Source organism: Rhinopithecus roxellana, chromosome 10 (assembly GCF_007565055.1).
Source record: "Rhinopithecus roxellana isolate Shanxi Qingling chromosome 10, ASM756505v1, whole genome shotgun sequence".
NCBI classification, from domain to species: Eukaryota; Metazoa; Chordata; class Mammalia; order Primates; family Cercopithecidae; genus Rhinopithecus; species Rhinopithecus roxellana.
The window spans coordinates 60,201,065-60,217,101 of record NC_044558.1 but is presented as its reverse complement, the minus strand read 5'-3'; positions in this window follow the sequence as shown (position 1 = coordinate 60,217,101).

Genomic DNA, 16,037 nt, shown 5'->3' with positions numbered 1-16,037 from the left:
ATAAAAGTTTAGATGATTATTAATACCATTTACAACATTGTTGTGATGATTACAAAAGTTGAGTATATGACGTTCTTAACATTTGAAAGATGCAGTAACTGGTTTCTATTATTATATTAATATCCCATCCATCATTCACACACTCTTTCTCATTACATAGATCATTATCCTATTGGATGTCTCATATATCATCCCTCAAAATTACTGAAACAAAGGATCCTTTTCTGCTTGTAAATTCACATTTTAAAATATACTATTTTTTAAAAATAATTTTTATAATTCCCCAAATATGATATCCTTATTATTTAAACTGAGAAAGGGCCAAGCATGGTGGCTCATGCCTATAATCCCAGCACTTTGGGAGGCCAAGGCAAGCAGACGGCTTGAGCCCAGGAGTTTGAGACTCCTGGGTGAAACCTCGTCTCTACAAAAAATGCAAAAATTAGTCAGGCGTGGTGGCATGTGCCTATAGTCCTATCTACCTGGGAGGCTGAGGTAGGAGAATCACCTGAGCCCAGGAGGTCAAGGCTGCAGTGAGCTGTGATCACACCACTACGCTGCAGCCTGGGCAACAGAGTGAGAAACTGTCTCAAAAATAAATAAATACATACATACACACATAAATACATAAATAAAATTGAGAAAGCACAGACAAGTAGAAAGAAAATGATCAGCTGAGCGTGGTGGCTCACACCTGTAATCCTTGGGAGGCTGAGGTGGGGGCAGATTGCTTGAGCCCAGGAGTTTGAGACCAGCCTGGGAAACATGGCAAAATCCCATCTCTAGAAAAATAATGTAAAAATTAGCCGGGTGTGGTGGTATGCTTGTAGTCCCAGTTACTGGGGAGGCTAAGGTGGGAGGAGGCTTGAGCCCAGGAGGTAGACGTTGCAGTGAGCTGGGATCATGCCACTGCACTCCAGCCTGGGTGACAGAGTCAGACCCTGTTCTCAAAAAAGAAATGAAAAGAAAATCATCCATAACCCTATTATGTAAAGGCAGCTGCCATGAAATCCTACCTTTTTAAGTTAATATAATGGGTATTTTTACAAACTTTTATTAAACATTATTTTACCCCAACTATTTTGAAAAATTTCAAACCTATTGAAAGTTGAAAAATAGTACTATGATTACAAGTATATACTTTACCTTTTTCCCCCAAATATTAACATTTTGCCCTGTTTACACTCATGCTCTCTCTCCAAACACAAACACACACAGACTTACACAGACATATTATACACACAGAAACTCACTCTCTTTTGTTTTCTGGTTGAAAAATTTGAAAGTAAATTGCTGGCATCATGTTACTTCATCTCTAATACTTCAGCACGTATCTTGTAAGAACAATAACCTAATCACAACACCATGATTACACCAAATAAATTTAACACAGTGTTTTCTTTTTTTGAGTCTCGCTCTTTTTTTTTTTTTTTTTTTTTTTTTTTTGAGACGGAGTCTCGCTGTGTCACCCAGGCTGGAGTGCAGTGACGCGATCTCGGCTCACTGCAAGCCCCGCCTCCCGGGTTCATGCCATTCTCCCGCCTCAGCCTCCGAGTAGCTGGGACTACAGGTGCCCGCCACCACGCCCGGCTAATTTTTTGTATTTTTAGTAGAGACGGGGTTTCACCGTGTTAGCCAGGATGGTCTCGATCTCCTGACCTCGTGATCCGCCCACCTAGGCTCCCAAAGTGCTGGGATTACAGGCGTGAGCCACCGCGCCTGGCGAGTCTCGCTCTTTCCCCCAGGCTGGAGTCCAGTGGCGCGATCTCGGCTCACTGCAACCTGCGCTCCTGGGTTCACGCCATTCTCCTGCCTCAGCCTCCTGAGTAACTGGCGTCCGCCACCACGACCGGCTAATTTTGTTTGTATTTTTAGTAGAGACGGGGTTTCACTGTGTTAGCCAGGATGGTCTCGATCTCCTGACCTCGTGATCTGCCCACCTCGGCCTCCCAAAGTGCTGGGATTACAGGCATGAGCCACCACGCCCAGTCAGATTTGCTCTATTTTATAAATTGTCACTCATTTCTTTGGTTTATTAATCTATTGCATAGATATTCCATTATTTTATATTGTTTCATTCTGATTATAAAAGTACAGTATACGTTCACTGTAAAGAAAAAGCACAACTATCACAGAAACTATTTGGGCTGCTATAACAAAATATAACAAACTGGCGGCTTAGAAACAACAGAAATTTATTTCTCACAGTTCTGGAAGCTGGGCAAGGCGCCAGCTGTTTCGGTATCTTCTGAGGTCCCACTTCCACCTTCACAAAAGGCATCTTCAAACTGTCCTCACGTGGCAAAAGGGGCCAGGCCACTCTCTGGGGCCACTTTATAAAGCAACACTAATCCCATTCAGGGGGGCTCCATTCTCATAATCAAATCACCTCTCAAAGGCCCCACCTCCTAACAGCATTACATTGATGATTAGCTTTCCAACATGAATTTTAGGTAGCCACAAACATTCAAATCATCATACTTTTTAAGTAAAATTTTAGGAATTAAGTCAAAACCACAGACTGAACATGTTCTAACCACATTCCTGTTCCACATTCCTAAGATGAGAGTAATTATATTTATTTTAAAATAAGTAATAGTATTTCCTAAATCTGTCCACTGGAAAGGCCTAGATGCAATGAACAACCAATAATAACATGTACCCTAGCACCCAGATTTTAGTCTCTCAACATCATTCCCCTGTAAAAGGATCCAAGGCTCCTTAGAGATATGAATGATTTCAGGTCTGGGGCAGGAAATATATGGGATAAATCTCAGGTAAATCTTTGATAACATGGAAGTTATCAAAGACTAGATAGTCAAACTGCTTTAAAAATATTGAAAACAGTCACTAGAAGGGAGGGGAAACAAATTACATATTATGATATAATGATATTATTGATTGACTTCTCATCAGACACAATGGCAACTAGAAAAAATCTGAGTGACCACCAGGTGCCGTGGCTCACGCCTGTAATCCCAGCACTTTGGGAGGCTGAGGCGAGCGGATCACAAGGTCAAGAGTTTGAGACCAGCCTGACTAACATGGTGAAACCCTGTCTCTACTAAAAATACAAAAATTAGCCCAGCGTGGTGGAGGGTGCCTGTAATCCCAGCTACTCAGGAGGCTGAGGCAGTAGAATGGCTTGAACCCAGGAGGCAGAGGTTGCAGTGAGCCCAGATTGCGCCACTGCACTCCAGCCTGGGTGACAAAGCAAGACTCTGTCTCAAAAAAAAAAAAAAAAAAAAAAAAAAAAAAAAAAAAACCTCTGAGTGACGTATTCAAAGTGCTAAAAGAGAAAAAAAAATTGTTAACACAAAATTCTATATCCAAAAAAATTACTCTCCAAAAAAACAAGGTGAACAAAGACATTTTCAGATAAATGAAAACTGAGAGAATTAATTGCCAGCAGACCTGCATTATACAAAATGCCGAAGGAAGTTTTTCAGACTGAAGGGAAAGGACACAGGGTGGCAACTTGCATCCACAGGAAGGAATATGACATGAGAAATCTTAGAGGGTAAATATAAAGTACTCTATTTCTTTTCTTCTCTTAAATTATTTAAAATACCTATGACTAAAGTAAAAATTATGACACTATATTGTTGAGTTATAACATCTGCAGATGTAAAACGTATAACAAGGATAGAATAAATGAAATTATATTATTTCAAGTTTCTGTTATGTAAAATAATTTCATATTAATGATTAGATAATAAATTCAGATGTATGTTGTAACCTCTAGCAATCAGTAAAAATAAATAAGATGTAGCTGAAGACCGAGTATTTGATAGCACAACAGGGTGACTATAGTCAAAATAATTTAATTGTATCTTTTACAATAACTAAAGGAATACAACTGGATTGTTTATAACACAAAGGATAAATGCTTGAGAGGACGGACACCCCATTTTCCACAATGCAAGTCTGTATCAAAGAATCTCATGTACTCCATAAACATATATACCTACCGTGTACTCACAACAATTACAAAGGATGGGCCGGGCGCGGTGGCTCAAGCCTGTAATCCCAGTACTTTGGGAGGCCAAGACGGGCGGATCACGAGGTCAGGAGATCGAGACCATCCTGGCTAACACGGTGAAACCCCGCCTCTACTAAAAAATACAAAAAACTAGCCGGGCGCGGTGGCGGGCGCCTGTAGTCCCAGCTACCGGGAGGCTGAGGCAGGAGAATGACGTGAACCTGGGAGGCGGAGCTTGCAGTGAGCTGAGATCCGGCCACTGCACTCCAGCCTGGGCGACAGAGCAAGACTCCGTCTCAAAAAAAAAAAATTACCAAGGATGTAGTTAAAACACCAATTGAGATATTAAAATGAAATGCTACAAATAATACCAAAAATAAGCACAAAAGGGAAATAAAAGCAGATGAGTCAAACAGAAAAGCAAATAGCAAAATGAAGACTTAAATCTAAGCATGGGAATAATCAAATTAAATATAATGGATCAAACATTTCCAAAAAGGTGGTAGTTAACACCCACATCATAGCAACAAAAGTAAATACAGATTAATCAAACTACATCAAAATTAAACACTTCTGCTCATCAAAGGATACATTCAACAAAGTGAAAACCTACAAAATGGGAGAAAATATTTGCAAGTAATATATTTGATAAAGAGTGAATATACAAAATATATATTTTTAAAAGTTCTACAATAAAAAAACTGAGTTTAAAATAAACAAAAACCAAAATAGACATTTCTCCAAATAAGATGTACAAATGGCTAGTAAGCACAAAAACAGGTGTTCAATATCATTAACCACTGGGAAAATGAAAATCAAAACCACAATGAGAATATAACCTCACATCCATTAGGATGGCTAATAATATCAAAGAAACAAAATAACAAACGCTGATGATGATGTGGGGAAATTGGAACTCTTATGCACTGTTGGTTGGAATGCAAAGTGGTGCAGCTGCTGTGGAAAACTGCATGGCAGTTCCCAGAAAAATTAAAAATAGAATTACCATATGATCCAGCAATTCCACTTCTTTTGACACACAGCCAAAATAATTGAAAGCAGCATCTCAAAGAGATATTTGCACACCAACATTCATGGCAGCATTATTCACAATAGCCAAAAGATGGACACAACCCCAGTGTCCAACAATGGATTAATGGACAAACAAAACATGGGATATATGGACAATGGAATATTATTCAGCCTTGAAAAGTAAGAAAATCCTGTCACATGCTACAAACTGGATGAATCTTGAGGGCATTATATTAAATTAAATAAGCCAGTCACAAATGAACAAATACAGTATGACTCTACTTATATGAGGATCTGGGAAAGTCAAATTCATAGAGATAGAAAGCACGGTAGTTGTCAGGTGCTGGGGTGGGTGGGAATGGGGAATTACTGTTTAATAGATACAGAGTTTCAGTTTTGTAAGGTGAAAGAGTTCTGTGAATGAATGGTTAGTATGATGACGTGAATGTACTTAATGTCACTGAACTGTACACTTAAAAATTGTTAAGATGGTAAATTTTATGTTATGTGCATTTTACTACATTATTTTTAAAGTTTTTTTTAATCCAGTAATTACCAGATGATATAAAAAACAAGAACCAGACCAGGCACAGTGATTCACTCCTGTAATCCCAGCATTTTGGGAGGCCGAGGCAGGTGGATCATTTAAAGTCGGGAGTTTGAGACCTGACTGGCCAACATGGTGAAACCTTGTCTCTACTAAAAATACAAAAATTAGCTGGGTGTGATGGTGCACACCTGTAATCCCAGATACCCAGGAGGCTGAGGCACAAGAATCCAGGAGGTGGAGGATGCAGCGGGCCGAGATCGCACCATTGCACTCCAGCCTGGGCAACAGAGGGAGACTCTGTCTCAAAAACAAACAAAAAACACAAACCAATCACATATGCTGTCTCCAAGACACATTTTAAACATAAAAACACAAATAGGTTGAATTTTAAAAGTTGGAAAGTGTAAGCATAAGAAAGTATAAAGAGTGGCTAAGTGCATATCAGACAAAATAGACTTCAGGACACAGAAGATCACTAAAGACAAAGAGGGACACTTCATAATAATAAAAAGATGGCCGGGCGCGGTGGCTCAAGCCTGTAATCCCAGCACTTTGGGAGGCCGAGATGGGCGGATCACGAGGTCAGGAGATCGAGACCATCCTGGCTAACCCGGTGAAACCCCGTCTCTACTAAAAAGTACAAAAAACTAGCTGGTTGAGGTGGCGGGCGCCTGTAGTCCCAGCTACACGGGAGGCTGAGGCAGGAGAATGGCGTAAACCTGGGAGGTGGAGCTTGCAGTGAGCTGAGATCCGGCCACTGCACTCCAGCCTGGGCGACAGAGCAAGACTCCATCTCAATAATAATAATAATAATAATACAAAGATGAATATCTCAGGCAACTATGAACATATAAATATACTCATGCCTACTAACAGAGCCTCGAAATACACAAAGCAAAAATGGAAATAACTCAAAGGAGAAACAAACTCACACTCTATAAATAATTACCAATATGTCACCTCTCTCAATAACTGATAAATTAATAGGGATACAGAAGATCTGAATGACACTATCAATTACCTTAACCTAATTCACATTTAATTCATGCTGCACACACAAACAACAGATATACAACTGGCCCAAAAGGTGCACAAAAAGATGCTCAACACCGTTCACTTTAGAGGAATCAATATATAAAAATTACATCCAGGTGAAATTCAGGTTACAAATATGAGATAAACACAAAATAACAATATACTTCTGGCTTAACAACTAAATCACATTTAACAACCTCTTTTTTAAAATCTTACTCTATATATCTTTTTAAGAGCCAGGGTCTTGCTATGTTGTCCAGACTGGTCTTGAACTCCCACCCTCAGGCAATCCTCTAGCCTTGGATTCCCAAAGTGCTAGGATTGCAGGCATGAGCCACCATGTCTGGCCCTAACAACTTCTGAATAGAATTACTTTCAAGTTTGAGCCCAGGAATTTGAGACCAACGTGGGCCACATAGTGAGAGACCATCTCCATTAAAAAAAAAGAAAAAAGAAAAAAAAATAAAGAAAAAGAATTACTTTCAAGAGTACATGGACCATGTCCCAAAAAAGACTACTCTGCACCATAAAACAAGTCTCAATTTCAAATGACTAAAACCTTACACAGCATGTTCTGTGATGAACACAGAATTAAACTAAACATACACAGTATATTCTGTGATGAAAACAGAATTAAAATTAAAATATCTATCAGTAGATACTTATGAAACCCCAAATACTTAAACAACTTCTAAGTAGCCCATAAGTCAAATAAAAAAAATCACAAGAGAATTCAGAAAATATTTTAAATTGAATGAAAATGAAAATACAGCACATCAAACTATCCACCTAAAACAGTGCTGTAAGAAATTTGTAGCTTCAAATTCTTACCTTAAAACAGAGGAAAAGGATAATATTAATAATCATAGCTTTCACTTCAATAAGGTAAAAGAAGACCAAATTAAACTCAATGAAAATAGAAGGAAAAAAATAATAAAATAGAAGGACAAACACTCAAGGAAAATCAATGACACCAAGTCTAGTTCTAGATCAATAAAACTGGCCAGGCGCCGTAGCTCACGCCTGTAATCCTAGCCCTTTGGGAGGCTGAGGCTCGTAGATCCCTTGAGCCCAGAAGTTTGAGACTAGCCCTGGCAATGTGGTGAAACCCCATCTCTACAAAAAATACAAAAATTAGCCAGGTATGGTGGTGAACGCCTCTGGTCCCAGCTATTTGGGAGGCTGAGGTGGGAGGATCACCTGACCCCGGGAGGTCAAGGCTGTAGTAAGCCATGATTGTGCCACTGAACTCTAGCCCAGGTGACAGAAAAAAAAAAAAATCAATAAAATTGATAAACCAGCTAAACTGACAGAAAAAAGAGGCAAGCTATCAATATCAGTATTTAAGAAGGGACACTCTGCATATCCCGCAGACGTTAAAAGGAAAATAAGAGACTGTTATGAACAACTCTGTGTCAGTAAATGCAACAGCGTAGAATCAATGGGTGGCAAATTCCTGAAACACCAATTACCAAAACAGACATGAAAAGAAATTTTTAAAAAAATCTTAATATTCCTATATTTACTAAAGTAGCTAAACTTGTAATTAAAAACATTCTCGGGCCAGGCATGGCGGCTCACATCTATAATCCCAGCACTCTGGGAGGATGAGGCAGGAGGATCACTTGAGCCCAGGAGTTGGAGACCAGCCTGGGCAACATAGCAAGAACCCATCTTTAAAAAAATGCAGAAAACATTAGCTGGGCATGGTGGTTAGCACCTGTAGTCCCAACCACTCCAGAGACTGAGGTAGGGGAATTGATTGAGCCCCAGAGGTCAAGGCTGCAGTGAGCCATGATCATGCCACTGCACTCCCGCCTGGGTGACAGAGTGAGACCCTATCCAAAAAAAATTAAATATAATTTAAAAATCTCATACCAAAAACTGTAGGCCAAGAGTACTACATTGGTGAATTTCTTAAAGGAACAAATAGTAACAATCCTACACAAATTCCTTAAGAAAAAAAAGAAGAGAACACTTCCTGGCATATTTTATGAGACCAGCATTACTCAGATACCAAACCAAAGATGTTAGAAAAAAGAAGAAAACTACAGGCCAACATCTCTCATGAACATAAATGTAAAAATCCTTAACAAAATATTAACAATCAAATGTAACAATAAAATGATAAACCATCATTTGCAAGTAGGTTTATTCACTGATATGTGAGATTGATATAATACTCAAAAATCAGCTTTGTGAATATACAACCACCACTGAATTGTATGCTTTGTAAATAGGATTAATTTTATGGTATGTGAATTTTGCCTCAATTTAAAAAATCAATCATTACAATAAGAGAATAGAGGGAGAAAATATGATCATCCTAATAAATGCAGAAAATTTTTACATAAAATTCAAATACCCATTCATTATAAAAACTGAGAAAATAGGAATAGAAGGGAAATTACTATATAATAAATGGTATCTATAAAATAACTGTAGGCTGGGCACAGTGGCTCATGCCTGTAATCCCAGCATTTTGGGAGGCCGAGGCAGTGGATCAGCTGAGGTCAGGAGTTTGAGACCAGCAACCCCATCTCTACTAAAAACACAAAAATTAGCTGGGTGTGGTGGCAGGCGCCTGTAGTCCCAGTTACCTGGGACGCTGAGGCAGGAGAATTGCTTGAACTCAGGAGGCAAAGGTTGTAGTTAGCCGAGATCACACCACTGCATTCCAGCCTGGGAAACAGAGCAAGACTCTGTCTCAAAAAAAATACAAATAAACCCTAAACTTAACTTCCTGCTTAACAGTAAAAAAGCAGAAGATTCTCCTTCTAAGATCAGGAACAAGGCAAGTAGATTTTCTCTCACTACTTCTATTCAATGGTGACTAGAGATCCTATGCAGAGCAATAAGGCAAGAAAATTAAAGACCAGGCACACATATTGGAAAAGAAGACGTAAAACAGTCTTTAACAGATAGCATGATCATTTGCATTAAAAATTCTAAGGAATCTACAAAAAAGCTACTAAAATTAATATTATAAATGAATGTAACAAAATCAAGGGATACAGCATTAATATACAAACATCAATATACAAAGGTTGGGCATCTCTCATCTGAAAATCTAAATCCAAAATGCCCTAATACCTGAAACTTTTTAAGTGTCAACATGATGATCAAAGGTCACACTCAAAGGAAATGCTCATTAGAACATTTCAGATTTTGGATTGTCAGATTGAGGATGCTTGACTGGTATGTATATCAAATATTCCAGGATCTGAGAAAAAAATTCTAAAATCCAAAACACTTCTGGTCCCAAGCATTTCAAATAAAGAACGCTGAACCTGTACTAGCCATAAACAAATAGAAATTATACTTTAAATTCTGTTTACCATAGCACTAAAAATATGAATTAGCAATAAATTTCACAAAATATGTACAAAACCTGCAAACTGAAAGCTACATTAGAAACTTGTAGAACTTGCTAAGAAAAACAAAAGAAGACCTAAATAAATAGAGAGACATACCATATTTATGGATTGAAGGACTGTTACTCAGAGCTCTCCATATTGATCTACAGATTCAGTGTAATCACATCAAATCCCAGCAGGTTTTTTTGCAAAGAGTAAGAAGCTATCTCTAGAATTTGTATAAAAATACGAAGTACCTTGAATACCCAGATTGATTTGGAGAGAGAAGAATAAAGTTGGAGAACTTAAAGTATCTGATTTCAAGATTTGCTCTAAAGTCATAATAATCGAAACAGTGTGGTACTGGCATACAGAAAGACTTAAAGATCAATAAGACAGAATAGAAATCCCAGAAATGAACCCGCAGATATGTGATCAATTGATTGTGAAAAAAAGTGCCAGGATAATTCAATAAGGAAAGGACAGTTCTTTCAACAAACTTGTGCTAGAACAAATAAATACCCTGCAAGGGAAAATAATAGCCTTGTCCTTTAACTCACACCCTATGTAAGAAATAACTTGAACTAGGCTAGGGGCGGTGGCTCACACCTGTTATCCCAACATTTTGGGAGTCCAAGGTGGGTGCATCACTTGAGGTCAGAAGTTCAAGACCAGCCTGGCCAACAGGGTGAAACCCCGTCTATACTAAAAATACAAAAATTAGACAGGTGTGGTAGCGTGCGCCTGTAATTCCAGCTACTCAGGAGGCTGAGGTAGGAGAATTGCATGAACTGGGAGGCGGAGGTTGTAGTGATAAGATCATGCCACCACACTCCAGCCTGGGTGATCCAGCAAGACTCTGTCTCAAAAAAAAAAAAACAAAAAAAACAAAAAAAAAACTTGAAGTGAATAAGTGAATCACAGACCTAAACAAAAAAGCTAAGACTATACAACTTATAAAAGAAAATACAGGAGAAAACTGCAACCCTGAAATACACAGAGATTTCTTAAGCCACAAAAAAAAAAAAAAAAAAAATCCTGGACCCAAAGGAAAAAATTATAATTTGGCCTTCATCGAAAGAAAATGAAAAGGCAAGCCATGTACTAGGAGTAAATATCATCTATATATACATAAACACACATACATACACATACACACAAATTTATATGGATCTCATAAATAACATATATATAAAATAGGTAAAGAACACTTTCAACTTAATAATACAGAGACAACTCAATTAAGAAATACACTAAAGGCCAGGCACAGTGGCTCACATCTGCAATCCCAGCACTTCGGGAGACTGAGGTAGGAAGATGCTTGAAGCTAGGAATCTGAGACCAGCTTAAGCAACATAGTGAGACCTCGTCTCTACAAAAAAATGTTTAAAGTTAGCCAGGTGTGGTGGTAAACACCTGTAGTTCCAGCTACTCAGGAGGCTGAAGCAGGAAGATCACTTGAGTCCAGGCGGTTGAAGCTACAGAGAGCCAAGACTGCGACGCCATACTCCAGGCCTGGGCAACAGTGTAAGATCTTATCTCGAAAACAAATTAAATTTAATTTAAATTTTAAAAAGAAAAGAAAAGATGAATGAAATATGTAAATAGATATTGCACAAAGAAGATATACAACTGGTCAAAAAGCACACAAAAACCTGCTCAACACCATTCAATTTAGAGGAATTGACATGTTAAAATTACATCTAGATGGTGAAATTCAAGTTACAAATATAAGTATGAAATAACAATGTATTTCTGGTTTTCTGGAAAACACAACAGTTGTGACAGACACTTACCACCTTGGTCAAATAAAAAGAGAAGATGGGCAGAAGAGCCATACAGGTAAGCAAAGATTAAACAGTTCAAATAAGCCTCAGCTCTTTTTTTTTTTTAATACAGGCTATTTCCAAAAGCCTTAGCTCTTTTAAGAACTAAAGATAGGAAATGTGTAGTAAATATTTCTGAAATACAGTGATTTCAGTACATCAACAGATAATCATCACTGAATTCATGCATTCAAAGAAACTTGTTGGTTTTGATCACTAAACACTGGATTCAAATTAAGTTATAGGGGCTCGGCGACATAAGCAAGGTGGCAGAATAGGAGGTCCCCAGCTCTGGTTTCCCTTACAGAAAAAGTAATTAGCAAATATCTAAATATCTATGTTCAAGGACACATCTGTGAGCACCCTGGGCAACATAGCAAGACCTCATCTCCACGACAAAAAAAATTTTTAATTAGTCAGGTGCGGTGACATGTGCCTATGGTCCCAGCTACTCAGGAGGCTGAAATGGGAGGATTGCTTGAACCTGGGAGATCGAGACTGCAAGGAACCACAATCGTACCATTGCACTCCAGTCTGGGTGACAGAGGAAGATCCTGTCTTAAAAATAAATAAATAAATAAATAAATAAATAATAAAATCTCTGTGCAAATCCCAGAACCTGGGGGTGAGACTTAATCACCCTCTGGGAACATAAAAATTAAGAAAAGCCACATTTTTTAATGTCATAAGAAAGCCATTTCACTTCCACCACATCACCTCTCCTCTGGAAAAGCACAGCACCATACCAAGAGGTATCTCCTGGGCCTACAGTTTCTCCAAGGAACAAAAGAGTCTGAGGCAGACATCCAGCTTCCGAAGTGTTCAGAGGTACTTCCCAGGAGGACCACTTCTGTCTTGTCTCACGGGAGACACTGGGGATATTAACAGGGCTAAACTACCTGGGGTCAAGTAGGAACAAAGAAGTGGAGTGATGCCCTTCTGGTGGCCTTGCATGAACATTAAGCCCAGACAGCAGCTCCACCCACCTGCACAGCTGATCTAGCAGCCCCATCTGGCTAGTGAGCAGAGTCAGCAATTCTGCCAACCTGAAGTCTCTAGCCAGAGGTCTAGCTCAGCTGTAGAGCTCAATCTGTGGCCCCCACCTGATTGTATACCACATCTTGTGGCCCTGCATGATTAAAGAGCCCAGCCAGAGACCCTATCTCACAGTGCACCACAGCCTGACATCACGCCCCACCACAGAGGATAGCCAGTGGCCCTGCCTGATCATGGAGCTCAGCTTGCTGTCCCACCCAATGGCAGGGCAAAGTCAGCAGCCCCACCCAAACAGGGAGGATGACCAGCAGCCCTACCCTACCAGATAGCACAGCTAACAACCATGTCCAATTGCACAGTCCATCTTGCAACCAGACCCTCTGTGAGGTACATCCTGAGACCCCACCCAATCTGGAGCTTGGTTAGCAATTCAGATCCATGGTGGAACACAGTCAGCAACTCCACTCAGGTGGGGAACCCAGCCAATGACCCCCTCGAACTGCAGAGCCCAGTTGGCAGCCTTGCCCATTTGGAGAGTCCAGCTAGCAGCATCACTCCTGCTGGAAAGTGCAACCTGTGATCCCACTAGACTAGAGGCAATGATGGACCCCAGACAGTAGCCCCGTATGACCTCAGAGAATGGGCAACATTCAGTAGCAAGTCCCAAGTGTTACCAGGGGGTCCTTGCTCTCAGCGCTCCCAAGATGGTGGCAAGCCTCATGTTCTCTGACCTGGGGTTCTTGGCCTCACAGATTCCAAGGAATGGAATCTGGTGCCATGCAGTGAGTGTTATAGCTCTGTTAGAAGCCGTAGGTCATGGAAGAGAACCATGGAACCCAGTGACTAGTGTTCAGCTCAATTAGGACAAACCCGGGCACTTAGCTGTGCAGAAACAACGCCAAACCTTTATCCCGATCGGGAATGGCAATGGGCGCCTGGCTGGATCAGTAGCACAGCAGACACCCTGCAAGATCCGGAGGAATGGAAGTCAGCCGCGGGTCTGTGATGGTGACAAATAGCAGTGGTGGACGGCGAGCGAATGCTCAGCTTGAGCTGTAACAAACATGGACCAGAAGAGAGTACAGTTGCAAGATTTAAAGAGTGAAAACAGAGCTCCCCTACAAAGGGAAGGGACCCGAAGAGGGTAAGCCGTTGCCCTCTCGAATGCCTGGGTTTATATCCTGATCATTGTCCCTCTCGCTGTGCTCTCAGGCAACAGACGATTGGCTATTTCTTTACCTCCTGTTTTTGCCTAATTAGCTTTTTAGTGAGCTCTCTTTACTGCCTGATTGGTCAGGTATGAGCTAAGTTGTAAGCCCCATGTTTAAAGGTGGATGCGATCACCTTCCCAGCTAGGCTTAGGGATTCCTAGTCACCCTAGAAAATCCAGCTAGTCCTATCTCTCAGGAGTACCTGCAGATGCTACCAACTGACCCATCCAGAACCCCAAACTGGACTGACTGAAAAAGTGTTTCCCTGCCAAAGCAAACCTGTAGAGGCAAGAGAGGTGACTACTTCCTCAAAAATACAGACAGCAACACAAGGATATAAGAATCACAAAGAATCAGAGAAACATGACACCACCCAAAGTAAACTAATAAAGTTCCAATCACTAACCCTAAAGAAATGGAGATCTATGAAATGGCTGACAAAGAATTCAGAATAATCCTCTTAAACAAGTTCAGTGAACTACAAGAAAACAGAGATAGACAACTAAACAAAATAAGTAAAATACATGGAGAAAATAAGACATTCAACAAAGAAGTAAAAACAAAAAAGAAAACCTAGAGCTGAAGAAAAATTTAATAGAGATCTTCAACAGCATACTCAAACAAGCAGAAGAAAGAACCTGTGAACCCTAGGGCAAGTCATTTGAAATTATCCAATCAGAGGAACAAGAAACAAACAAAAAAAAAAAAAAATGAAGAAAGTCTACGAAACATATGGTCAACAAGTGAACCAAAATACAAATTATAGAGGTACCAGCAGAAGAGATACAGAAAGTGGTAGAAAGTCTACTTAAAGAAATAATTGCTGAAAACTTACCAAATTTAGGGAGAGAAATGGACATCTAGATAGAGGAAGACAAAGCTTCCCAAAAAGGTTCAATTAAAAGAGGTCTAGGCCAGGTAAGGTGGCTCACGCCTGGAATCCCGACACTTTGGGAGGCCAAAGTGGCTAGATCATAAGATCAGGAGTTTAAGACCAGCCTGGCCAGCATGGTGAAACCCTGTCTCTACTAAAAATACAAAAAGTAGCTGGGCATGGTGGCATGCACCTGTGGTCTCAGCTACTCAGGAGGCTGAGACATGAGAATCACTTGAACCCAGGAAGCGGAGGTTGCAGTAAGCTGAGACCACTCAATTGCACTTCCAGCCTGGGTGACAGAGATTCTGTCTCAAAAAAAAAAAAAAAAAATTATACTAACACACACTATAAATTGTCAAAAGTCAAAGATAAAAAGTGAATTTTTAAAAATGTCGCCAGGCATGATGGTGCATGTGCCTGTAGTCTTATCTACTCAGGAGACTGGGGCAGGAGAATTGCTTGAGCCTGGGAGATTGAGGCTGCAGCGAGCTATGATTGTGCTTTCCCATAAAAGCCTTTGCATTTAACTGTAAAAATGGCAACCCTCTTCCAGGTCCCATCTCCACAGCACAGAGCTCTCTTCTTTGATTAAACTTTTGCCCAACCTCACCCTTGGTGTCTGCACTCCTTAACTTTCTTGGTGGTGAAACAAAGGACTCGGACTCCAGGTACTGCCTCAGGCAATGAGACACTGGTACATTGTGATGCACTGGCAATACTGTCACATTTTGGTTCCTTGGCTAGGAGATACCAGAAGGGTGAGTAGGAGCAGACCTCCAAACTCTTTACTTTCATTTCTGAAGCTTCTTGTTCTCAGTTTTTTTTTTTTTTTTTTTTTTTCTTCAGGACCAAACAAGACACTGGGCCCCTGCCAGCCAGTTAAAAGATTTTTGAGTGGCTGTCAGCCTTATAAGACTCAGGGGACAGGCTTGCTGGAGAGTGAATCCTGCATTGCCATCAGGTGGTGGGAATGTTGGCTCTGTTCTGATCTAGTTTCCTTTCACAGAGGACTTTGCCATCGCATGGGGCTAGAAGGAGGTCCTGGGGCAACTGAAGTTTTCGGAGTGAGGCTACTCCTTGGTGTTACCTGAAGTCCCCTAGAACAACTTCAGCTTCTGGAGTTATTGGTTATTCTGGAATAACCAACTTCATCAATGGTGTCCACACCAGGA